General features: G+C 37.3%; 2 pseudogenes across 1 annotated transcript; both read right to left on the minus strand.

The window, feature by feature from the left end:
* Nucleotides 1-3,442: 3,442 nt before the first annotated feature.
* LOC148743026 (uncharacterized) lies at nt 3,443-4,397 on the minus strand (annotated as a pseudogene).
* A 2,812-nt stretch (nt 4,398-7,209) lies between these two features.
* Nucleotides 7,210-20,886, minus strand: LOC148743027 (putative pre-mRNA-splicing factor ATP-dependent RNA helicase PRP1; annotated as a pseudogene). Its single transcript, XR_016002105.1, has 13 exons — nt 20,687-20,886; nt 18,771-18,960; nt 17,183-17,368; nt 15,841-15,973; nt 14,439-14,684; nt 12,242-12,496; nt 11,273-11,537; nt 10,911-11,102; nt 10,689-10,811; nt 9,765-9,979; nt 9,524-9,574; nt 8,814-8,932; nt 7,210-7,984 (listed from the first exon to the last, which is right to left on the minus strand). The product of XR_016002105.1 is annotated as a putative pre-mRNA-splicing factor ATP-dependent RNA helicase PRP1 (transcript).
* Between the last annotated feature and the right edge of the window lie 4,478 nt (nt 20,887-25,364).

Consider the following 25,364-nt stretch of genomic DNA (forward strand, 5'->3'; position numbering starts at 1 on the left):
AATTATATAACAGACAAGTAGATGAATAAAATATTTACATTATGATGTAATACAAAAGCGGGTACTAATTGCAACGTGACACCAAACATCAAAGGTGTGAACTAAAACGCTAGGAAAGTCTTATAATGCTGTAATTGTTTGTTAAGTTCAGGTTCGATCTTATTTATATAAAAAGCTTCTTTGAGTTTTAAATCAATCGAGTTGTTAGCAGAATCCACAATACTAAAGCTAATCTTTTTCTTGGTTTCCACGAGGAAACATGGCTTAATAATTTTAACCATTCGACTCGCATTCTACTTTATAGATGTTATGTTTACGACACCTTCTGTGTCTTCCACAGTGATCATTTCTTTAGTTAATTTCCTTTCAAAACTGTAGAAATCCTTAACATAGTTGTAGCGGCAAACGAACATCAAGGCCGAATGAAGCGCCGAGAAAATCGCCACCGGAGAAAATAGCAACCAAGCCAGGGGATATGTTACGGAGACTTATCTTTTAATCAATTTCGTAAACTGTAGGCGAATTAAAAAAGGAGACTTGTATAATCGATTGTACTCAATTAAAACACGTGGCGACTTAACAGCGTAAATAAATCTAACATAATGAAAAGAACTAATAAATGAACTAAGTACCACGGCAAACACAAAATATATATACAAATAAGGATGAAAGAGCTTGCTCGAAACGAGATAAAGGAAAATTATGACTAGAAACAGCCGCTAGACGATACGACGGCGGCGAGTAAATAACACACACACAAAGCATAAAATCAGATCAAGAAAAACGCTACCTTGCATAAATCGGGCAAGCTACAAAAGTGAAAACAAACGAATGCAGCTTACATATCGGTCCCTACACGCCGGTGGCTTGAAACCAAAACTTAAGAGGTAAACTTAGGATGGACGCCGGACATGAACAGTGAACAGTAAAGGAGTGTACGATGCAACAACTAAAGAGAGAAAAACTATCCGAAAGGCTGAAGTGGCACAAAGGCCAACTGTAACTGAAATGTTACGCAAACTTCAAGTCACGCAATTAAAGTCACGCATTTACAATAGTCATGAGCACCAAGCCTCGAATAACTCTTGCTAAAATGGTGATGACGTATACATGTATAGTCAGCTGAAAGAAATGATTTTCAAATGTAGCAGTGGAAAACAATTAAAAAGACCATGACATGTGTTAAACAACTAGTCTACTGACTCGCATGTATGTTTCAGCTGCAACAGCTCACTGAATTAATTAAAAAATTGATTCCTTTACTAATTTTTTTCCAAGTTTACTAATGACAACAACATCTGTGTTTATCTCTTACAATATTGTTCTGTTTATTCTTGTCCTTGGTCAACCAGACCAAAAAATGATCATGCTTCCTCTACAATTTTTCATTTGAGCCTAATTACACCTTAAGTGGAACCTCGATTTAACAAAGTGCCAGGGGACTGGTAGTCTCCCTCGCAGCCGTTTTTTAGTCTCGTCACGCAACGCTCCTCCCCACTAAACTCATTCTTTGATCAAGAAAAAAGACTGTAATAGGCAGTGAATTATCGCAAAAGTAGAAGTACTTGAGAGACCTCAGACTACATTTCCCGCGCAATTTGACATCGTTTAAACGTCGTATAATGATCAAGAAATCAAGTGCGGTCACCAAGCTAAAAGACTAAACAATCCGCCATAGTGACAACATTTTAAACAACTTGAAGAAGACCAGTAAAACTGGTCGAAACGTCGGTTTTAAAGATATTTTATCCTTGGAAAATCCCGGCAACGATTAAAAAATATTTTAGTTTTTACAAAGATGAGAGGTGAAAGTTTCAGGAATGCGATAAGTTCATAAAAGGTGTAATTTTGGCTCTTGAAGAATCCATGATCAGTTTAATCAAGTCATCATTTAATTTGTCATCAACCTCAATGTTTGATTTCGATAGTTCTGTCCTCATTTCTTTGAGCTCATTTTCCAGCTGTGCACATTTTAATTTCTGGTTTTGCAAAGTCAATTTTACTCTTTCAGGGTCTGTTTTGGATACAGGTGCTTTGACATGCGCAGGTGTCTATTCTGTTTGGCCTTCATGGAATTATTTGCTGAAGTCTGGTACTTAGAGCAAGCAGTACAAACAGAGTCATCTATGTCGCATATTAAAAACAAACATCCATGGGATCTCCAACTTCATTTGTAATAATAATAATAGTAATAATAACGAATATTTATACAGGATAGCCCTTCAGTGCAGAAGCACTGTTATCAATGGGGTCCTGTCCTTATAACATAATATAAGGATAAAAATATAAGAATAAGATAAGAATGACTACGCAACTAACTAAATGCCCTAACAAAAAAAATGATCTAAAGACTCCCTAGATGGTACCCTACTGCTAATTTGCTTGATTTTTAAAGGTAAAAAACTTAAGCTGAAGCTCCTAAAAAATAAAAACTTTTCCGAGCAAAGTCAAGTCTCACTTTCGACAGAGCAACGGTGGTCACTCTGTTCCTCGTATTAAAATCGCGGTTTAACAATTTAAAATATTCTTTGAAAGGAATACAAACATTGCCTTTTAGGCAATCAAAAACAAATAAACAAGCCTTTTTCTTTAAAACATTTTCAATTGTGGGTAGATGGAGTTCACAGTTAGGACATTTTGAGTTTTGCAGAATAATCCTGTGACTACGTTGTTCCAGGTTTCTTATTTGGCACCTTCGTGTCTCTGACCAACCAAGCGTAATTTGACTGCAGTAAGTGAATATGGGCATTATCATTGCTCCGTAGATTCGTTCAGCGCTTAAGGTGTCAGTGTTAGAACGGATTCTTCGTAATAAATTCACTCTTGCTGCAGATTTCTTGTATGTTTTGTAAAAGTGCTTGTCGAGATTCAATGTAGGGTCCAGATAGACACATAGGTACTTTTAATTTGTAGTCGTGTCGATGCGAGATCCATTTACGGAGAGGTTTAGTTCTTTGCCATCAAAACCACTTAATCTTTTTGCTGTTCCGAATAGCATTACTTCAGTTTTTCCTTTTTTGAGACTAATGGTAGGCTCGTTATCTCGAAACCAGGAGGCGAGGCTATTGATGTCTTCGCTGAGGTTGTGTTGAATAATATCCAAGTCTTTCGAGGATGCGAAAATTACTGAGTCATTTGCGTAGGTGATAATCTTACAATAGCGGAGCGGCTTGTGGACATGATTAAAATGAACTAAAAACAATAACGGCCCGAGAATACTTCCTTGGGGAACACCTGTGAAAACAGGGTTAGGTTCTGACAATACTCTCTTGAATTGAGCGATCTGGTTTCGGAGGAATAAATAGTCCGTAGCGAGACAGTTTTTCTAACAAAACGGAATGGCTGATGGTGTCAAACGCTTTAGATAAGTAAATGAAGATCGCTCCTCTAGCTTTACCTCCATCCGCTTCCTTCCGGATGAAGTCTGTAAAGAGAGTTACTGTTAATTCCGCCGAGCGATTGCGGCGAAATCCAAAGTGATGTTCAGAGAGAAATTGTGTGCAAACTGCTGTCCTCCCTCGTCTTCCTTTGTAGAATCTATAGGAATAACATGGTGGCACAGTTTGATCGTAATTTCAGAAGCATCAACACCTTTACAGAAAGTGTAGTCGTTTAATTCTTTGACCAGGGCTGACAAAGTTACGTTTCATACGGTGCGACAAAATCTGAGGTACAGTGGATGGTCTTCAACCAGGTAACATCCCAACACTTTCACGGTAAAAGCAAGGCTATCGTCCTCAATTACTTCGAACTCAGGCAGAAGATAGGGCTCAACTTTCTTCTTGAATATGGCTTTATAGGGAAACATCTTAGAGGTCCACTCATTTAAAGATTTCAGACATGTAACCCGCTTACAAAATTCGGAAAATGTTTCATAGCAACTAGTGTTGATGTGTGCGTCTAGGTCTTTCATGATCGTTCTTGCTGGTCGCGGTGTCGGTGTCAACAATTCGTGACTTCTTTGAGGCATATTAAGAATAGGCAATGCATCAAATCTAGGCTTCTTTCTTGTCACTTTCGCCGATTGAACTGTAAAAGAAGCAAAGATTATTATCAAATTCTCGAACATGAACGAACAAGACGCAGGACCCGATCGAGCTGAACTTTTCGATTTTAAACAAACATTACTTCAGCTGTTACTAAGGTAGATAACGCTTATACTTACATATTTGCACATCCTTGGGTTTGGAATGCTTCTCGCATGTATAAACCCTGTCGCACTTTGATTATGCTCTGAAGCTCTGATCCATTCCTCGCGTTTTGGTTATTTCGTGAAGCCAGGCTTCCCGCCATTTTCTGGACTCTTCGTTCTTTGCTGTAGGCAACTTCCGTATGCTGATTCTTCTCGATCGTCTGGATAAACCGCATCCAAACACCGCACAGTTATCCCCTGGCATCACATGAAGTAAGCTGTCCTCAAAAAATGAGTTTTACGCCTTAAAAGCTATAGAAACTTGGAAAGTATCCTGCCATGCTTCGAATTTGTCAGTGAATGCTCTGTAGATGTTTCGATTCTGTGTACGTTCATCAGAGCGTGACTCGAATAAACTTTAACAAAGGCATGTCCCTTTGAAGTTCGCTGGGTCTCCTAACCAGTCCCCTCTACTAACTATGAGCTTCTTGAATAATCACTTCAGATTCACCCAGAGCCCTGGGATCACTTGTAAAATTTATGGTTTTGTAAGTGACAACAGTTTTTTGGTTTCTTTTAATTTCGCATCGAGGTCATGTGAACTTAATTATTAATTTTATCGATTTTTGTAAAACGGGTTTCATGACATCAGTTGTTTTTGTTTTCATACTGGTAAGGTTATATTATTTATTTAACTTGCCTTTTTGTTTTGTTTTGTTTGTTTTGTTTGTTTATTTGTTGGTTTTTTTTTTTTGTCAAAAAGAGCGCTCTTGTTATTGTTTTTTGTCCAAAAAAGCGCTCGTGTTCTTTTTTCAAGTTATTGCTCGTGTTCGTTGACAAGAAATTATGTAACATGACTTTAAAGGCGAACCGCCACTTTGCCAATCATGGTACACTCGCTACTCGCGAGTGAAAACTATTCGCGGCAACTGAAGTTAGTGTAATGCAGTGCTACAATTATTTACGATAACCTGATTACGCAGTTTATTTCATTTGAAACTGAAAACACTGTACCTTACAGTGTATCTTTCTTATCCCCTACAGTTGGACTCAATGCTCGTAGAATGGATGCAAGCTGTTGTGGATACCTTAAAAACAGCTCAGACGGCTCGTGTAAGGGTAACATGCCTCTATATGTCCATCGAAAGGAGAATTGTCTGTAAAACTGATTCAAACCAAGCTCTTAAACGTTCCAGTTCTTTGCTTCTTGCAGAAGAAACAGTTGTTAATTACTGACGTAGGAGTTTGACTTGCTCATTGATTTATGAAGAATAAATTCCTGTCATATTACAGGTGCATTAGAAAAGTACAGGGAAAATTTCTCTATGAGGCTAATCTCAGAGTTTATGAAGAGTTTACATTATCGTTTACGTTCACGATAACAGAGGCTTGAAAGCGAGATAAACAGTCATCAGTTAATTATTTAATGTACAAAGTGTGATCACTTTTACTCCATGAAACTATGTTCTTTTAAATAGTTGCAATAATCACAGAGGTCTACACCAATGTGAAAATAAGAATTGGCATCTATAAGTCCTTTTTTCCGCCCGGAGCACCTTATGCCGATGAGGAGTATGTTGAGATCCGTGATGGTTATAATCAGTCTGCCAATCTACTGGGTGTATTTTGTGGAAGGAACACTCCTCATTTTACTCGGTGATCCAGTGGACATAACATGTGGTTAAGATTTTCACCTCAGCATAGATACTGGTTTCAATGGGATTCAAGATATGAGCGAAAAGTAAGGAATGAAACAGGTCACTCAGAATTTTCAAGTTTAATTTTTTTCGTTTTCTTATTTGTATAATTAATTACAGGAAGAGTAGTTTATAATTTGTATATTTGTTGATACATATCCTGTATAAATGTTGTTGTTATTACATGTAAATCACTTTTTTCTGTGTTTTAGATTTTCTATGTGGTAATAAATTTCGCGCGATTAAATTCTGCAAGGATTTTTTTTTATGCGCAGGTCTTTAACTCCGCTTATTTGAAAACTTTAATCCAGCTTCTAGATAAAGAATGATGTTTGGGTGCTTACTTTCCTTCGTACAGATTAAGATATGTTACCCTAGTAACGATTTTGCGTAGATGTACTTAACTTTAGACACCGAGTCTTACACTCGATTGTCGGTGTAGGAAGATGAAGATATATAGTTTTAGGTGTACAGATTTCGATGTCTCATTAGTTTTGTGTTTGTGCTTAGTTCCTACAAGCCTAAAAGAAGTCGCAAAGACTCAGTTTGTCCTGCTCAACCATTCTTCATCTTTATGGTGCCCGGCGGAAGGTGGACCGGCTCTTCGTATTGTCTGGAGAATGAATGGTACTGTTGTACAAAACAGCACTAGTGTGCGACTCCGAATCAAAGTTACTGAACAGAAAAGAATACAAACTACAGTTGCGAGGTGAACGAACAAGGTCAGTTGAAGAGGATTAACATTAGTCTTGTTGTCGAGGGTAAGTTTCAATTTAGATATTTACTTTAAGGGGAGCTCAGCTGTTGTTTATGCTTATGGTAACCTTACGATTTGTCTTGCGGTTATTTTGAGTCTAATTTTGTTTTTGAGGGAAATTGTCTATGATTCCATGTAAGGGTAATCTAATAAATAATATTCATGAAGTAAATCAATTTTAATTGCAGCAAAGTTTCATATCTCGAAAAAAAAGAATAACTTGCTACAATATTTTAATGATTTTGCGTTTAATTACTGCGCAGTTTACAGGTTGCTCTGAACGTCGTTTATTCGTATCATTAACGAAAAGAGAAGTAAATGTAAAATAAAACTATGTCCATAACAGGCTTAGTGTAAAAAATTGTATTCCCTGTCGGGGCCCCAAAGGCGCTACTTTGTACTTCCGGCGGATGTTTTTCGCTTATTTAATGTGTTCCTCCGTTTCCGGGGCCGAAGTGCTAAATAAACGTGTCTGCGATTTGCCACATTCAATGTTCAATGTCTGGCAAAATGTGTGGCGCAAAGCATTGGTGAAAATCAGTAACAGCTGCTAAAATTACTTGAAGATATCTGAGGTTTTCCCAAAGGTCTTACTTTTAAACAGTTGAAAATAACAACACAACGAAAGTGTGTTCCTTGGATTTTATTAAGCAATTTTTCAATTGTTTCATGTACCAAGGAGTGGGAAAAATTTCGGTTAAAGATCCCTGACCAGCAAATCAAGCCAGTTTGTAGAACTCAGATGCATGCTGATTACTTCACCCGTGAATGCCAAGAGGTAATGAACATGCAACTTCTTCTTGCCACATTATCTCCACTACTATCAGAAAACAGGTAAAGGGAATAACTTAACTAATGGATGAAAACACTTTACTGATGTACAAGAATATTTAAAGCAGCTGAAAAGGAGAAGTTAAATCATTCTCTGGAGTTTCAAAGTTAACATTACAAAGACATTGAAAGCGATTGAAAGCTATGTACAGCAACAAGTTACAAATCAGCAATTAAAGGATTTAGGGAGCAGGTTTTATTTGGAGCTGCAAACTGTTTAACATGCTTGGATGGCCTAGGAGTCTTTTCTTGAATGTTACTGTTTCTATGTCATTAGCTGAAAAAACTTCCGAGGAAAGATCTCAGGAAGCAAACAGAGGAAAAACAGAAGCATATCCAGTTTTACTTTCAAGTTAGAAAGAACCAAATCAAGATGATGGCATGGTTTTCTTAGCATTAAGGCTTTTTACAAGTTCTTTCTTTCACATGTTTTATTTTTTTTCTTAATGAGGTTGCCCACAGTTCATTTGAGGTTTTATCTGTTCTTCTGTAACCTCTCTATAATCCTTTCCATGACACGCTTGGCTTCACACAGGGTCATAGTACTGGGGTGCAATCTTCACCAAACTATACAAAAATCAAGCAGGAAGCTTTCTTAAAATGTCTTAGAATAGTCATTCAAGAGGTTCATAGGTTCTCCAGAAGTTTCCAAAAGGTCTGTTATGCATTGTAGGCTTAATTGATTCTATCCACTGTTCTCATGCACTCCTGTGTCAAGCCTACTGCAATAATGCTACATCTTGTTGTTCATGTAGTAAGCTGATCTATGATTGGTCTATTGGAGGGCAGATACATTCACCACAGCATAATTGAAAGTTTTTTACTTGATTATTATACAAAACAGACAGAATTCATGTTGCAGTGTTAGTTTTCAATAATAGATCACAGAAGATGTGAAATTGTGGTAAGAACATTCAGTTACACTCAGCAGTGCCAAGTGCTCCTCTCTTTGTTCGTACCACTATTTTGACTTCATCTGTCACCTATAACAGAACAGATGCATGGCGACATGGAATCTAATTGTTAAACAGACTGACACTACAGCAGAAGGTCTTCTTCATGGTGCAATAAGTGAGCCACCATAAAAAAAAGCTTGATGCGTGATTAATAAAGTCATCTTGCTTGATACAGTTGTAACAGGTCTTGTACCTTATACAAACATGACACCTGACCTAAAAAATGGGCAAAAAAGAAACTAGATCCTCCTAGTAGGTCTTGATGAAAACAGAGATACATGTAACATCATCAATTGCCGGAGATCACAGTTGACCAAGATTTAGTTGAATTTGTTTTTGTTGCGCTCGTGACAACATTTCACAGATCAGTCACAAAGGGTTATTGTGTAAACACCCCAAAACAATACACTCAAGAAACCCTTGAGTACCACTAACCTTACTGGTCAACCTTTCTGTCTGTACAGGTCCGAATGTAGCTCTTGGTGGTCAAAACAAACTTATTGTACTACACTCACTCAAGCTTGTGATCCAAACAAGTTGATAGATGCGGTTGTACAACCTAATGGTTGATAAAATAATAATTATGGTGAAGTAAATTTCAATTGACCTGCGGATAAAAATCAAGCAAGGGTATAATCCTTGCAGTTGTATTGGAGTTTTAAGAATTGCTGAAAAGAAGCCTGGAAAAACCTCAGACTGATGGGATTTAATCCCATGGCTCCCAGGTACTATTTGGCCCTACTGACAACTGAGCTATGAAGCCACACATTTTGAGGTTTCCTTCCCATGGAGTTATCTGCTCTCAGTATGATGCTTCGGTGATCCTACACAATGACAAGTTCTTTTTTTGCTGTCAGTGATGTCAGTAGTTTAGCTTGTTACCAGTCCTCTAGTTGCTTAGCTTCAGTACCCCCTCATCACAAAGAAAAATGGTGTACCCAAGAATCTGGCAAAGACATCCGTCAATCTCCTAGTATAATTATTAGCAAAATCTGGGACAGTTGGGAAACAGTGAAATTGCTGATTGGCTTGGATTTTCCCAGCATAATTATGAAAACAGGGCTTAATCAACGTTGCGCTATTACTATATAACCTATAGATACAGAAATTTCGTGCTGTAAGTAAAGGGAATAGGTAGGTAATGTCTCACCTGGTTGTCTTTGACAGTCAGGTAGTGTCCAGACCTCTCCAAATGAGCCACCTACTCATCAGAACAGTAAAGTGGGAGGGATGGGTGCGTGGGTAGGTAGGATTTACCGATTTAATGGTCAGTGTCTGAAGTACTTCAAATTAGATCACTGCATTAGTTTGGGGAACAAATGCCATTTCTCACCACTCTTCATTTTGGTAGGGCATTCTGTACTCAAAGTACTTGTACACGAGTTGGCAGCATCAAAAGAGAACCTGTTTGTGGCCAAACATAATTTTACACTGTCCAAATTGCTGATGTAATTTCAAACACACATGAGTCTGTTGAAGTCAGTGCTACGTCGTGCAAAGTTGAACCTGTCCATGATCCTGGTAAGTTGCTGTCTCACATTATCAGCCGATTTGAGCGTACGATGTTGGATAAAATTATCATAACACCACTGTGCATCTTCATGGTCTAAAAATAAGGATAAAAAAGTTTTGTTTGAAATAGCCTGGGACATCTTTGGGCTTTGACTGTGTCAAACCAGCCTACAAATAGCAAAGTACCCTTTCCAAGGCTGGCAAATCTCACAACCAAAAGTGAGTTCCCTTTCTTAGTCCTTGTAAACCCTGATTAGATCAGCAGAAGGATAAGAAGACATTTTGGCTAATCTTGTCTAAAACTACCACAAAATCCCTGGAGACTGCAGAAAGAAAACTGCTCCAACTTCTGCACTAGAACTCAAACAAAGAGTTACATTATACTGGTAAATGCCATGTTACTCATGAACCTGAATTGTCAGATTGTCTGCAAATAAGTTTAATCCTTTGACTCCCATGAGTGACCAAGACAGAATTTCTCGGCTTACAACTTCAATACAATAACAAGCAGACAAGTGATGAGAATAGAGAATCCAATGAGTTGATCCAATACCAAATTCTCCAAACTAACATTACAAGAATTGTGTGGCAGACAGTGAGAAGAATTATAAATGAGATCTTGGCAATGAAAGGTTTAAACTGAAATCTTCCCCAAGGAGGAAAAAAAAAAAACAAGGTTCCATAATGTACAGAAAGGACTAAAGGGACAAGATTAGTAGGTGTTTTTTTAGTTAAGAATGCACACACAATAACACCAGAAAGCTTGGCATACAATGTAAGTACCGGTTACAAGTCAAACTCACTTTGTTTGTATGCATGGTAAACATTCAGTAAGGTCAGGTGGTCTCCATCAATGTGAGCAAACTTCATCTTAGCTTCATCAGCTGCCTTCTTAGCTTCATTTGGTCTCAGAAACACCTGCGGAACTAACAGACAGAGGCAGGATCATTAATGAATTATAATGATAACAATTTATCAAAAAGTATTTTTAAGTAAATCAACAGGTTGACTTGATATCTGTATACCTGATAACATGGCAGTAACGGAGAGAATTTCATTAGAACAGTTATGGTCACAACTGGCAATCACCATCTTGGCAAGTTGAGGGTCGAGTGGAAACTCTGCCATCATGGAGCCCAGTGATGTGAGGTCTCCATTGTCATCAAGGGCACCAAGATGGTTCAGCAGTTCAAGTGCTCTCATCAAAGTTTCTGGTGCTATCAAACTGACGAAAAAGAATGAAATCTTAGCTTTCTTTGTTTGGTTTGTACGCAACCTTTTACTTTCAAGACTTTGAGCTATTCCCTAGGAAATGACACTTCTGGGAATCACCACAAATCAAGGGTTAATACACATTTACCAGCTCGCTCACAAGCACTGAACCTACCAGGATGATCCATGAAGTCAGTATGCACCAAGTTGTCAATGCCCAACTTTTTCAGCTGTGGCACCACAGTACCAAGGTTGGACCTCTGGATTTCAGGGTTGGTATTGTCTTGCATTTCAGTTTCAGTTTGATAAGCTTTCTCTGCGTACAATCTGAAACACTTGCCAGGATGTGTACGACCAGCACGGCCAGCTCTCTGCTGGGAACTGGCTTTTGATATAGCAGAAACTAACAGTGACTGTACATGGAAATGGGGATTGTACACCTATTATAGACAAACCAAAGACACAATGACTTTACACTCAGTCAACCTTGATAAGGAACAATAAAATATATGCAGAATTAGAAGATGTAGATTTTTGAGCTTTGTAAGAAAAAGCAGGTAAGTTTAAGTTTAAGGTCAGTTTAAGTGTAAGTTTAAGGTCATAACTTTTACCTACTTAATGATTAAGGATAAGGCTGATCATATTTGTAAGATCAATGCTTAGTTCTTCATTAGGATTTCTGTCATTATTGTAGGCCATTGTTTTTAATGTTAATATTCTTATATACTCATATATTGCTGGTCACCGATTATTACCAGGCCATCAACCTTTGTTGACTGACTGACCAGTTTTTTCCTACTGGGATAAATAAAGTTGTTATTATTATTATTATTATTATTATTATTATTATTATTATTATTATTATTATTATTATTATTATTTTATTATTATTATTATTTTATTATTATTATTATTATATTATTATTATTATCTATTTTTTGATCTTGTCACAAACATGGGACAGAGAAAAAGTTCTGAGACGCCATGAGGAATTGAACCTGCACACTGAATCCAATGGTCTGGGGTTGGATTCCTTAAGGAAACTCAGAACGTTTACTTTGTCCCATGCTTGTTAAGAAACAAGAAAAACGGTAAAATACTTTGCGAAAAGTAGACAGTGATCAAATACTGAAGTAAGACAGACCTTCTGCTTGGAAAATCCAGGATCTATAACAAACACCACACCATCAATGGTAAGAGATGTTTCAGCAATGTTGGTAGACACCACACACTTGTGGCCAATGGCACCATTAAGGCGTTTTGCTGGAAGAGCGTCAAAGATGCGCTGCTGCTGCTGTGGAGGAAGAGTTTAATACAGAGGGATGCAGCACAGCTCGCCTACTTCAGGTCCCAGGTTATCAATTTCCTTCTTCAGTCTCTTACATGCTTCTTCAGTTTCCTGAATGGAGAGAATAAAGTATAATGTTGAAAGGCTTCTTTTAACTTAGTTTAACTTTGTTTAAAATATTATACAAACTGCAAAAAATTACTACAATACTCGTATTTGTTGCAAAATGTCATTCAGGAATGAATGGTCCTTCAAATCTTCCTGCTTTGGTGAGTATTTCTTCCAAAAAATTGTTGGATTTGGTTAAATCCACATTTTTTTTATGCCCTGTTGAAATCGAGATCCAAATGGACCACGACCACGTAAATGAGGATCTGGGCAGAGTAGACTTGTGACATCACTTCGAGAAGACGCTCAAGGAATTCTCTGCCAGTTGTCCACCTGCGAAAGCCATTCTAGCACCAGATTCATTCTGCGGCATATTTGCAACCAATGTCGATCTAACCTTCCAAATATAACCAGTAAACTGTGCAAAATGGTGGGAAATACAGATTGTTGGGTTCTCGAAGTGACGTCACATTAGTCGCCATACTCTTGATCCTTGAAATGCAGTAGTGAGTCAAAATGGCGGTGATTTTAATGCAATTTTCTGTACTTCAACGGGGCACAAAAATTTAAGGATTTGACCAAATCCAAAAATTTTTTTGAAGAGATACTCACCAAAGCATTAAGATTTTTTTAAAACAAAAAAAATTTAGGGGTTAGGTGGACTTTAAGTTCTAGTTTAAAAAAGTGGCAACTAAAAGTCATCTACTTGCACCACTTTTGCCAATTACACACGAAAAGCTGATAAAAGATTTTTTTGTTAATTTCAGGCCTCATGTTAATCAACTCTGCAGTCATTCTAATCAAAGAATTTTTGAAAGTAAATGCAATTTAGATGTTGAAATTTGAGCACCTTTAACCCACTACCTCCTTACATCGGCATTCTTTTTCTCTTATACATTTCCTAAGGTGCTGACATGGAGAATATTTTCTGAACAATCAAGAGCTTTCTAAGTTGTGGTCATTTTAAATATTCTCGTGACCTTAATTGTTTGATTCAGGGGTGACATTGTTGGGAGAATTAGATGCTTATCACTCTTAGGAGTTTAATTAACTCTTTAACTCCCACGAGGGACCAAGACAGAATTTCTCCTTACAAAGACAATACAATATCAAGAAGACAAGTGATGAGAATAAAGAAAAAATATCAATCAGGGGATTATTACTGTAATTTCCTGACGTTTACCCGCGGGTAATCTGTTGATTTTTCCTTTAACACATGCCACTGTGGGTAATAGGGAGGTGCGGGTTATGTGACAATTTTGAAATCTACTGGCGGTTGAATTGAAAAAAATTCTCACCTACCTGCATTTCCACCTCTCAGGTGAATTTTATTGTATTAGAAGTGCCACAAAGCAGCATGAAAATATGATGCCCAATCAAGTTTATTTCACGCACAATTAGTTGCGCGACGAACAAGTTACTATCTGCATGCATGTAAACAAAACCTTGATGGTGACAAAAATAAACCAAGGATAACTGGCACATCAGTGACAAATTTCCAGTCAACACTAGCTTGAGCTGTAGAGAATTTTCCTGCTTTAGGGACTTGTTAAGCCCAGTAGAACCGGAGATATCGATTTTTTTGAGAAATCAACAAATCAACACGGTGCCGAATGATCGTCACACAAAATGTGGCCATGAATTTGCATTCTGTCAAGTAGTTTTGTACAAATTTCCTTAGCTTTTAAGGTGTAGGTTATCCACCAGTGCGGGTAATCTGTTTTTTTTTTTTTTCATTGTATGCAATAATTGGCCCTGCAGGTAAATGGCTGGAAATTACGGTAATTGATCAAATACCAAATTCTCCTAAATGACATCATAAAAATTGTATGACAGTCAGTAGAGAGAGTTACCAATGATATCTTGGGAGTCAAAGGGTGTTTAAAGATTAAACAAAACATGCCAATTTAAACTCAACAGTGCATCAAGAACTTTGAACACACACCTCTTGCCCAGTAAGAAACAACAAAATGTCACCCTCCACTTCCTCACACGTGTGAATCTGTACCACTGTTCTAATGGCTGCCTCCAAGTAGTCTCGTTCAGGTTCAGGAGTGTAAAAGATCTCCACAGGATGTGTTCGTCCAGGGATTGTCATGAGTGGACATTCATCAAAATATTCCTGAAATTTCCCAGCATCTAAGGTGGCACTCATGATTATGATCTTAAGGTCATGTCTCTGTCGCACAACCTGTAGAAAACCGACGCATTTTATACAACTCCTGTAAGTTACAGGTGTAACAGCGGACCAATGCACTGTCACCTGCATGTGTGCAATCAGCATCATCATTACAAGGCACCACGGTCTGATTATTTAAACAAATTCTAGCCATTGTTGAACAAAACTGCATTCTACATTATCTTCAATTTAGCACCAAACCATTTATCTGAACAAAGGGGGTAAGTTTCTAAAGAAACTGTGGTGCTGCATTGGTGCCGCATTGGTGCCGCATTGGTGCCGCATTGGTGCCGCATTGGTGGGGGTAATAATGTAATTTGGTAATATCAACTAAGTTGAAATGTAAATTGGCCACCGCAAAGAGTTATAAAGCTGCCATTTCAAGTGTTAGCCCTTCGTCAGAGTGAATGACGAAGAGCTAACCCTTGAAACATCAGTTTTCTAACTCTTTACAGTGGCCAATTTACATTTCAACTTAGTTTATATTACCAAAATTAATTATCTATTTGTCTGAACATGTATTTTTGTGAACAGTGTCAAGAGGGTCAAAAGCTTACAGTGGAAATAACACTTATATGTATTTAGTTAACTTGATCCATTTGAAGGGAAACCTAAGGCCCACTTGATTGACTAAAACCAAGTTTTTGGTTGGACCTTGTACAAATAACCGACCCCTTGTGCTTAAACAGTTCTCTTATGTGTAAAGTAACACCACTGTCTATACCACACTGCAAATCACTGAAAGCTCCCCTTCCCTAATTCAAAGTTGCCTACTTGTAGCAAAAATACCACTCACAATAGTAAGATCAGGGCTTGACACCAACTTTTCAACTTACTAGCCAAGTTGCTAGTGACATCTTTGATTTTACGACAACTTCAGCTTGCTTACCAGTTAAACCGGCAGGTTGAAATAAAAAACCACTAGCCAAAACTGAATTTCTACTAGTCTGTAGCTGGTGGGCTACCATTACTGTCGAGCCCTGAGTAATTTACAGCCTGATGATGAAAAATGATTTGGGGGAAAGTGATTACCACGTAACTTACAGTGAGGACAAAAGAGATTGACAATGAAGTAACGGGCGGGTTCAATAGGTCAATGTGTCAACAGTTTTGTTGCCTATAGTTCATGTAAGAATATGAAATCTCCAGATGCATGCACACACTGTACCTCTTTCAGTAGACCCATGAGAATATCAGTGGCAAGAGTTCTCTCATGAGCCTCATCAAGAAGAATGACTGCATAATGATCCAGTAGAGGATCAGTCATAGCCTCACGCAACAACATACCATCTGTCATGTACCTGGAAACAAATTAAAATGAGCTTTAAATTACAGTCAGGAATGATTATCTCATTTGTTCAGACATCTGAGACAGAGCTAAAGGCCAAACTTAAACCTTAAATTGCATTTTCTCGCACCCTTTTCCTTCCTGTTTTTTAACGCTCTATCTCCCACTAGTGATTTTCATTTTGACCTAACCAAATTCTCCTAACTACTTAATAATTGCAGTATTTATTCGGTTATAAGATGCACTCGGTTATAAGACACACCCCAAACTTGGCAACTTAGTCAAGCCAAGTTCCCAAATGGAAAGTTTTGTGAAAATACTTGGTTACAAGATGCACCAAAAGGTTGAGAGTTAACAAAAGGTGTGATGGATCTGAAAAAGTTTCACAGTTGCTTTGGCAGTGAAAGCAAATGGCGAAAAACTCCCAGTTTGACAACTGAATATCAACACGCCACAGAGGATGCAAGTTTCAGTGCACAAAAAAGGCTGGATAGACGAAAAGGGTAAGTGTTATCTCCACATTGTTTATTCAGAGAAGGAACTTTTCGAGCGAGCGACACAAACACGATTTGAGGAATTTGAAACCTTGTTCAAACGATTGTTTTGTACTCATGGATATCATGTTACTGAGCATGTGCTGTTAAGAACCCACGCAAATTTCCATTTGTTTGCTTTTGCAGTAAAAGTTTGCTTTTGTTGTTAATCTTTTGAAGTTATTCTAAAAGAAGTATTCCTTTTTAATTCAGAGGAATAAAGGATTGGATTACATGCAATCTTTGCTACATATCAGAACAAAAAGCCCTGCTTGGGTGCGATTAGTTTCGTGGTCATCTGACGGAGGCCATATAAGAAACAGTTCTTTCACAACCACCACAACAGCTCTTTTCAGAGCCACCCTACATGTAGTTCTTTTTATAACCACCAGATCTAAAAAATTTAATGACCAACAAGTAGTGTTCTTCACACATTTTTGTAATTATAAGTTCTGCTAAAAATTGTGATCTTAAGATTTTGTTGCGTGAAAATACCTGGTTATGAAATGCACCCCAAGTTTTGAGCAGATTTTGATCAAACAAGCATATTTTCTTGTCAAAAATGCTGTGCCTTAAGTGAATAAATATGGTAACAAGGAAATAAATTATTAAGCAGCTAGAGGTAAGAATCAACAATCAGATCTTGGAAGTTACAGAGTTAAGGATGAAATTGACTTTTTCTTCCTTACTTTAATATAGTGCGAGGACTAGTGCAATCTTCAAATCGGATTGTGTACCCAACCTCCTGACCTATGGTGACATCCAATTCGTCAGCTACACGCTGAGCAACACTCATGGCAGCAACCCCCCTGGGCTGCATACAAGCCACAACACTTGCGTTTGTCAATGCGAGTTTCAAGACACCACTGTGGAATCTACAAAAGTAAAAGAGTTTGTCAAAATTGCTTTTCTTTTTTCACTACAAACTGCACTTACAGTAATGCAAAAAAATGCAACATACAAGACAATACGCAGACTAGGAATAATTGGTCTTGGGTGTATTATCTGCCTGTAATTGTGAGAAACAAGTTGATCCTAATGATTACCATTTCATAGTATTAAAATAAAGTGTCTGTTACACTGCCAAGGCAGGGCTGGACACTAATGGTAGCCCACTAGCAACAGACTAGTAGAAATTCAGTTTTGGGTGGTGGTTTTGGGTTTCCACCAGCCAGTTTGGCTAGTAAACAAACTGACATTGTTGTAACATCTAAGATGTCACCAGCCACTTGGCTAGGAAGTTGAAAAGTTAGTGCTGAGCCCTGCAAAGAGAGAGTGGAACTGTATAGAATAAAAAAAAAAAAAGAAAAACACACAAATTTGCCTGAGAGGAAATGGTGATTGGGTGCTCTTCAATCCAAAAATCTGAACAGACTTACTTTGTTTGTATGCATGGTAAACATTTAGTTTACAACTAACAACAGTTGAGACCCTACTATATTTAAAAGGAACAAGGAATAAAAATCTGTTAAAATGTAATTAATTAATTAATTTTAATTAATTTAATAACTTCTACAGCACTATTTTCATTCAATGATCAACAGCGCTTGACAACTTAGAATACTACAGTAAATTCAAATTTATAAAACTTATTACATGTACATTAATATTAACAACATATGTTAAAAATAAGAATAATAAAGAATATACATAATAAGGATCTTAATTAGGAATAAGGATCTTAATAAGGAACTGAATTAGTAATACTAATAAAAGTAATATTGTCAGACAGGGTACTTTGAGAAAGCTGCACGAAATAAATAAGTAAGTTTTCAGCTTACATTTAAAAATGGAAAATGATTGAATATCACGTAATTCAGCTGGCAGGGCATTCTATAAGTACGGGGCAGCAGCAGAGAATGATCTGTCCCCTAACGTGGCAAGCATTTTCCCCTTAGGAGGGTCAAGTAATAAACTTTGATTTGATCTAAGATTATATACAGACCTAGGCTTGATGCTAATTAGTTCACTTCCATCAATTAGCTTCAAACAGTAGCTCAACTGGAATTTGTACCGACAGTAACTAGTATCTACATGTAGAAGGCATCCGTTTCGCCTAACTGAAGCCCGAATTCTTCCAAATATTTACAGTCTCTAATTCCAGGAATTTCCCCAATCAGAGCTCATCTGATCAAGTGGCAATTTAACCCAACTTCTAATAAACTACCAAGATAATTTAGTGTTATTAGATTGGTTGATAATGTAAAATGCTCACCATAAAGGGTTTCAAGTGTTTGCCCTTTGTCAAAGCAAACAAATACTACATGTAACTATTACCTGGGTTGTTTTACCAGATCCAGTCTCTCCAACAAGAACAAAAGCTTGTTCTTCCTTCATGGTTTCCTTGAATTTTTCTCTGTATTCCCATACTGGTAGCTCGATTCTCTTCTTAAGAATGTCAAAATATTTGTCTGAGAATAGCTTCCCATGGGAAGGATTGATCTTTCCACGAAGACTGCTTGGATTACTACCAACAGAAAAGAGACCAAAATGCATCAGGAGGTAGGTCTATACTTCTGAGAATAGGTCATTGAAAATTTTCTTTTTAATCATTCTAGATTTAAGGGGTGGGTAGGTCTATGGTATCCAACCATTTCTCCCTGGCAGGGCTTGCATCTTTGACACTAACTTTTCAACTTACTAGCCAAGTGACTAGTGACATCTTAGATGTTTTCATAATTTCAGTTTGTTTACTGCCAAACTGGCAAGTGGAAATCAAAAACCACTTTTCAAACTGAATTTCTACTGTAGTCTGTGGCTAGTGGGCTACCATTAGTATCCAGCCCTGTCCTGGTACCAACTCACCTGCACCAACCTTTGCACTTATAAATTCACTTCAATAAGCTCATTTTTAAGTTTAGGTTTGACGTTTTACGGAATGACAATGACATTATTGAAGATTCTACAATTTTTTGTTAACCTTACCCAATTGCAATACAATAACACAAAATCATTAAGATGCTATGAACAGTTTACAACACCTTTTTGACAATTACATACATGTATTACAAGACAGCAATGTGGATTTCTTTAGTATGAAAACTTTTTGATTTTTTTATATATTACAAATTCTTGTGTATTTTATATATTATGCCAGAGAATCAATGCAATTGTTCAGGGATTTGGATCTCAGCATCTAAGTGTTTCTATGTTTAAAGCAGTATGCTGGTTGCCTAACACTTTGGTTTGTAAATGACTATGAATAAATGAAAATCATACAATATGAACTAAGGAATACTTTAAGGATAAGAGAAGGAACTTCACAGTGATGAACACTACTTATAAGGCAATAGAAAAGTAAATTTAAGCAAACGTAATTCCAGGCTACCAGATGCAGCAAGTGACTGTGAGAACCAAATGAGTGACATCCACCTCTACAATATCCTACCAATAAAACAGCTGAAGACCAAGTAAATTGACACAAAAGACTTGCCTCAGGAAGAAATGGAAAGGTAGCAGCCACTCACAAGTATGTGTTACACAAAGCCACAGAAACAATTATCCATCCAAGGCAAGTAAAACGCTCCAACAGCACTTGCATAGGTATGTAATTTCTCCGTGTCTCACCTAACTATCGCCTGAATTACTGGAAGTTTCTTGTGACATTCGGACTGTAAAATAATTCCTTATCTACATGTGTTGATTTTTTTTTTTTAATTTTTGTTTTTGTCCTTTTCATTTTTTGTTTGTCTTAAAGCAAAGAATTTTATCCCGTTAATCCAGTGGAAGCCTCGACGTATGAATTTAATCGACCTAACGTGAGTTTTCAGAATAGAGTTAATAAAACCACGAGAGGGGAATTCGATGTCTTAGGTGTTCTCTATCGCGCGAATAGTAATCAATTCGGAAACAAATTTAGACAGCAATTCAAGAAAATCGTTTCCGATATTTCCTGGCCTTAAGTATATATAGCACAAGGGAACCTCCTGCGAAATCAATTATGATTTCGAGATTTGGAAAATACCGTCTTGCATAATAATTTCACAGCTGTGCAGATTCGAGAAACGGCCACAATTAAACCATTTAAGCTGTGATTCAAATATTTCCAGAGCACCGCCTTCCTGAGGAAGACTGTGATCGAAGAGATAGATTTATTTAAGTTTCTGTACCAAAACCAGCTGCAGATTAATTTAAGCTCGGCGATATTCAAAACTGGAAAGCTGTCCTTTACATAATTATGTATCACAGCCTACCTCAACTCCTCCTTAATCCTTTTCGCGGTAGTTAACGAGTTGGATGAGTTTCCATCGACATCTAACCTCCTTTTCGACATCTTGCAGGGACATCAAAGTCAAATATTCCTATAAATGTTCTCTAACTGTTATATTAACCCAAGCGCCACTAGGATTTCCATCGAATTTTGCCGGCTAAGGAATGCAAAAGACACGCGTTTTGATCTCTTTATCCCACAAGTCTCCGCGATCATAAAAGAGACTAAATATGGTAAAATTTCCCATAAATTCTGGCGAGCGGTATACCGCGCGAAATATTGAAAAACATGGTAGACGAGAGGCAGACGGCTAGTTTGGTTTCACGTTTTGTTCGCGTTTTCGTGTGGTAGATTGATAGTTTTAGCATCTATGAGTTGAAACACGATCGTAATGGATACATACTTATAAGATGGCACAAAGTACAGTCACTACGAGGGCATTTTATGGGGACAATTCAAAGAGGTACCTGCACGTCACTTAATCAGCTGTTGTGTTGATTTTCATTTACGACTACTACTAGTTTGTTTAATTTTCTGGCTGTAGAACGAATGAATCTTGGCAACAAAAGATGAGTAAATTGGAGAGATGTGCCAGGGAATTCGGAGATCACCCGATTTTACTTAAACGTCGAAGGTACGCCCAACTTTTTAGTATATTTGACAAAAAACAAATGTTATTCATCGGTAAGAATCAAACATCTTGGGGAATGAAAATCTTCAACCCCCCTTCAAATTTTGCATGCGGTTAGGCACTCAGTGGGGATGCACAAAAATGCCCTTGTTAAAGGTTGCAGCACTCCTGTTGCCATGGTAACAATGGCTGTTTGTTCGAGGCCTGGAGTCTCATTTTCATATAAAATATATCGCAAAAGAAGTGTAAAATGTTTATTTGTCTATCTCAAGCTACATGCAACATTACAGATTGGTACTTCTACCATACATAGTGACATCATTCATCTTTACTTTGATGCATTCTATTTTCCCTTGGAGTGGATGTGAACACAGCAATAGATTATTTATTTTGGTACAGTTTTGGTCACTTCTGCTGTAGGGTAAAACAGGGAAAACGTTTGTCTAAATTTCTCCAAAAGTACACCAATTCTGGAACTGAAACTATGCAGGTAGTTCATGGTTATAATATTCTAGTTTTAAAATGTGTAAAAATCTCTGCCGGCCAGCCTCTACTTTTCATAGTGGCAATTCGCGAACGAAGCTCAAAAATCAGATATTGCATAAATTGGCAATGTTTACATCTAATGCTCTCAACAACAAATGTTTCACACAAATGAAAAGTGCAAGACTTTGAAAGAATGTTATCTTCTGAGCAATATCCTAAAGAGAGATCTTGCCTCTAGTTTTGATATTTAAAAACAATTGATCAACCCTGATGGAGGACTACCCGACGTAACGACAATCATGTGCGTATCATCCAGATTCCGAGTACTGTATCTTCTTTCATGGGAATTTGTGCAATCCGAAATCCTCTGATGATACACTGATATACTTGTCTGTCATTTGAAACATGTTAAAGTTGGCTGATCTACACGAAACTATCTTAAGACCAATCATTTAACATAAACATGTACATTATCATGATGGTGTGACACTGGATTTCTCCATGAAGTTTCCAGTTTCCATCAGGTCGCTTCAAGAAAGATGAGAAATGGATATTAATTGTTTCGATATTTCAGCAGATTTCCACGCATTCTGAAGTAAAAACAACCAAAAAAAAAGAGAAGAAAACCTTATTTAACGTTCGTAAACACTGAGAGTGAGACTATAAATCACAACTTGTCAGCGGTAGTAATGCATGTAAAATCAAAATCAACCACTCATGCAAAAACTATCACAAAGTGGAGATTTTGAAGTAAAACTTTATTTACACAGGGTAGCCCATTCAGCACAAGGCTGGTTTCCATAGGGGCCCTGTTTCTTAAAAATAAATATCATCAAAATTCTCAATTATTTACATATATGACTAGGATTTTAAAACTACATTAACAGCCTAAGACCACAAAGCCAAAACTCAGTTAGGACCTAAAATAGTAGATAAAAGATTAAGTTAAGATAAAAAGAAATGTCTTACTTGGCGGCAGAATGTTTGAATGTTTTCACTCTTCACAATGTTTAAAGGAAGTTTATTAAAAATTTCTGTGCCAGTAAAAAGAAAGGTCCTTTTCCCAAAATTTTGTTTTACTTTTGGTAGGTATAGCCTCATACTTTGCCTTATGGAATAGTTGTGAATATTCAAAAATCTGGTGAAATATGATGAAAGGTAACTAAGAACTAATGAGTGAAGCAGTGCTTTCAATAAGATTTGAAATAGGTGGCTACCTTGGTACAACACCCGCCGGAGAGCGACTTGATTGCGACTTAGCGTGCTGACTGCGACTTGAGCGCGGTGAAATATACCCGGCGACTCGCAACAGAATAGCCACCGGAGCTCCGGCGGGTGCCAGGTCTTATTGAAAGCACTGGTGAAGACAGAGAAAAACGAGTTTAGCCTTGTGGTAATGGCGTTTACTGGAAAGATTCGGCCATTGCAGCTGCTCTATTGCTTAAGATGAGCAAGAGCAAGGTGTAATAATCCATGCACATCTATTTTGTAAGCGCTGTAGTCGATCTATATCTTGCTGTAGAAGGTTACTCCAGGCAATGTCACAGTAATCAAATAAGGGAAGAATTAAAACATTATGAACAAGTGTTGCTGCCTCCTTTGTGACGAAACTTCTAATACGGCCCAGAATACTAACTCTTGATGCCACCTTTTTACACACATAGTCCACGTGAGCCTTGAACAACTCAGTATCGCCTTATTACAACAAGTGGAACAGGGAATTTATCACAATAATTTTCTACAAATTTAGCTTTGCGTGTGGATAGTGAGTAGTTTGAAAGGTGGAACTGCGACATGATTTCATTGAATCTTTCATTTTGAACTTTGTTTTTATTTTTTATTGATCAAGACATGGAAGGAAACATTGACTGACTCAATTGCACTGCGGCGGTGACAAGTCTCTCGTTATCATAATTATCTTGTGCAAATTTTCTGACAGTTTTCTAACAGTTTTCAGATCTGCGATACTAGTGCAGTACTCTACCAATTGAGCTAACAAGCCAACTGGGAGCAGGCTGTTAAGTTTATTCTTAATAAACCCATGATGATAAATCAGATACAAATGTGAACTTTCATATATTCAAATATGAACTTTCATATATTCAAATATGAACTTTCATATATTCATTGTATCTCAGTGCATAGTTTCAGTTCCAGAATCAGTGTACTTTTGTTTAGCTTTAGTTATTTATTTTTTGGCAAATGTTTCAACCACTTTTAGTATCTAATAGCTGAATAATTTTGACTGGATAATGACGTTACTGCCATGTCCAAAATGTCCCTGTCTAGCATGTCAAATGTATTGTAATGTTTTAATAAAAAATGTGTTATTGCAATTTTCTATTAGTTTAAAAACGTTTTCCTGAAGGCAATTTGCTTTTTCATCATTGTTTTTTTTATCCATGAACTGTATACATAATACATAATACATAAGTATGGGGCTGTGCAGTGCGGAAATCCTACCCTCAAAATTAGTCAAAATTATCATTTTCTTAAAAACTTCCTTCAACTATTTAATTCACTGTGATTGGCAGGTCTAGGCCTAGTATCACTCAGAAAGGCAATTCTAATCCTCAAAGAAAAACATACCTGCAGTTTATGGAATCTCAATGGTTCACAAAACATCAGCTTCTCAAGATTTTAGAATAAGAATTCTCTTTTGACAAAATTAATTTGACGTAGCTGTTCCTAACACAACTCACCTAATCATTCTAAGCAACATATGGCAATCTGCGGTCTTTCCTTGCACTTAGGTGACACGGAAAGCCGTTAAAATCTTGAACAAAAGCTCATCTTTCAAACCGGCAGTCTAAATCCCACAGGGATCAACAAACGCTTTCCATTCTACTAATTTATTCATGTTTTTCTCGTTGCCATGCTCCCACCAATAACGTAGCTCCATTTTCTGCCTTTAAAAGCACACACAACCCACAATTCCTTTATTCGCTCTGACGAAGGGCTAACGCTCGAAATGTCAGCTTTTGTAATCATTACGGTGGCCAATTTACCATTTCAACTTTGTTGATGTGTCCAAATTATTTCGTTACTCCCACCAACGCAGCCCCAAAAAGTTTCTTTCGGAACTATCAGCCTTTATTCACACCAAGACAGACGATCATTAGTGAAGGTTTACAGTTTACCTCTCACCTTAGAACATTAATTTCTTTCTGTATTGTATTGTAATCTTTATTTAGACACGATCAATTCATCAGCCTATAATAATACATATCACATACGCTAAGATATTTAAAATTAAAACTACATACTATAACACTAAAGCTGTTTTCCGTGAATGCCGTGCGTTAGACTTAAAGATTGTCACTGATCTTACGTTTAAATAACCCCAGAGACTCTGTGTTCCTTATATCGCGTGGTAAACTGTTCCATAATGTGGCGCCATTGTAGCTAAAGCTTTTTCTGTAATAATTAGTGCGCGGTAGTGGAACATTAAGCTTATTTTCAGAGACCCTGAGGTCATAAGCAGAGTCACGCCACGTAAACTTTGAATATAGATACCTTGGAGCTAGCCCATGCAGACATCTAA

The sequence above is a fragment of the Stylophora pistillata genome, chromosome 1 (assembly GCF_964205215.1).
Source record: "Stylophora pistillata chromosome 1, jaStyPist1.2, whole genome shotgun sequence".
Lineage (NCBI taxonomy): Eukaryota > Metazoa > Cnidaria > Anthozoa > Scleractinia > Pocilloporidae > Stylophora > Stylophora pistillata.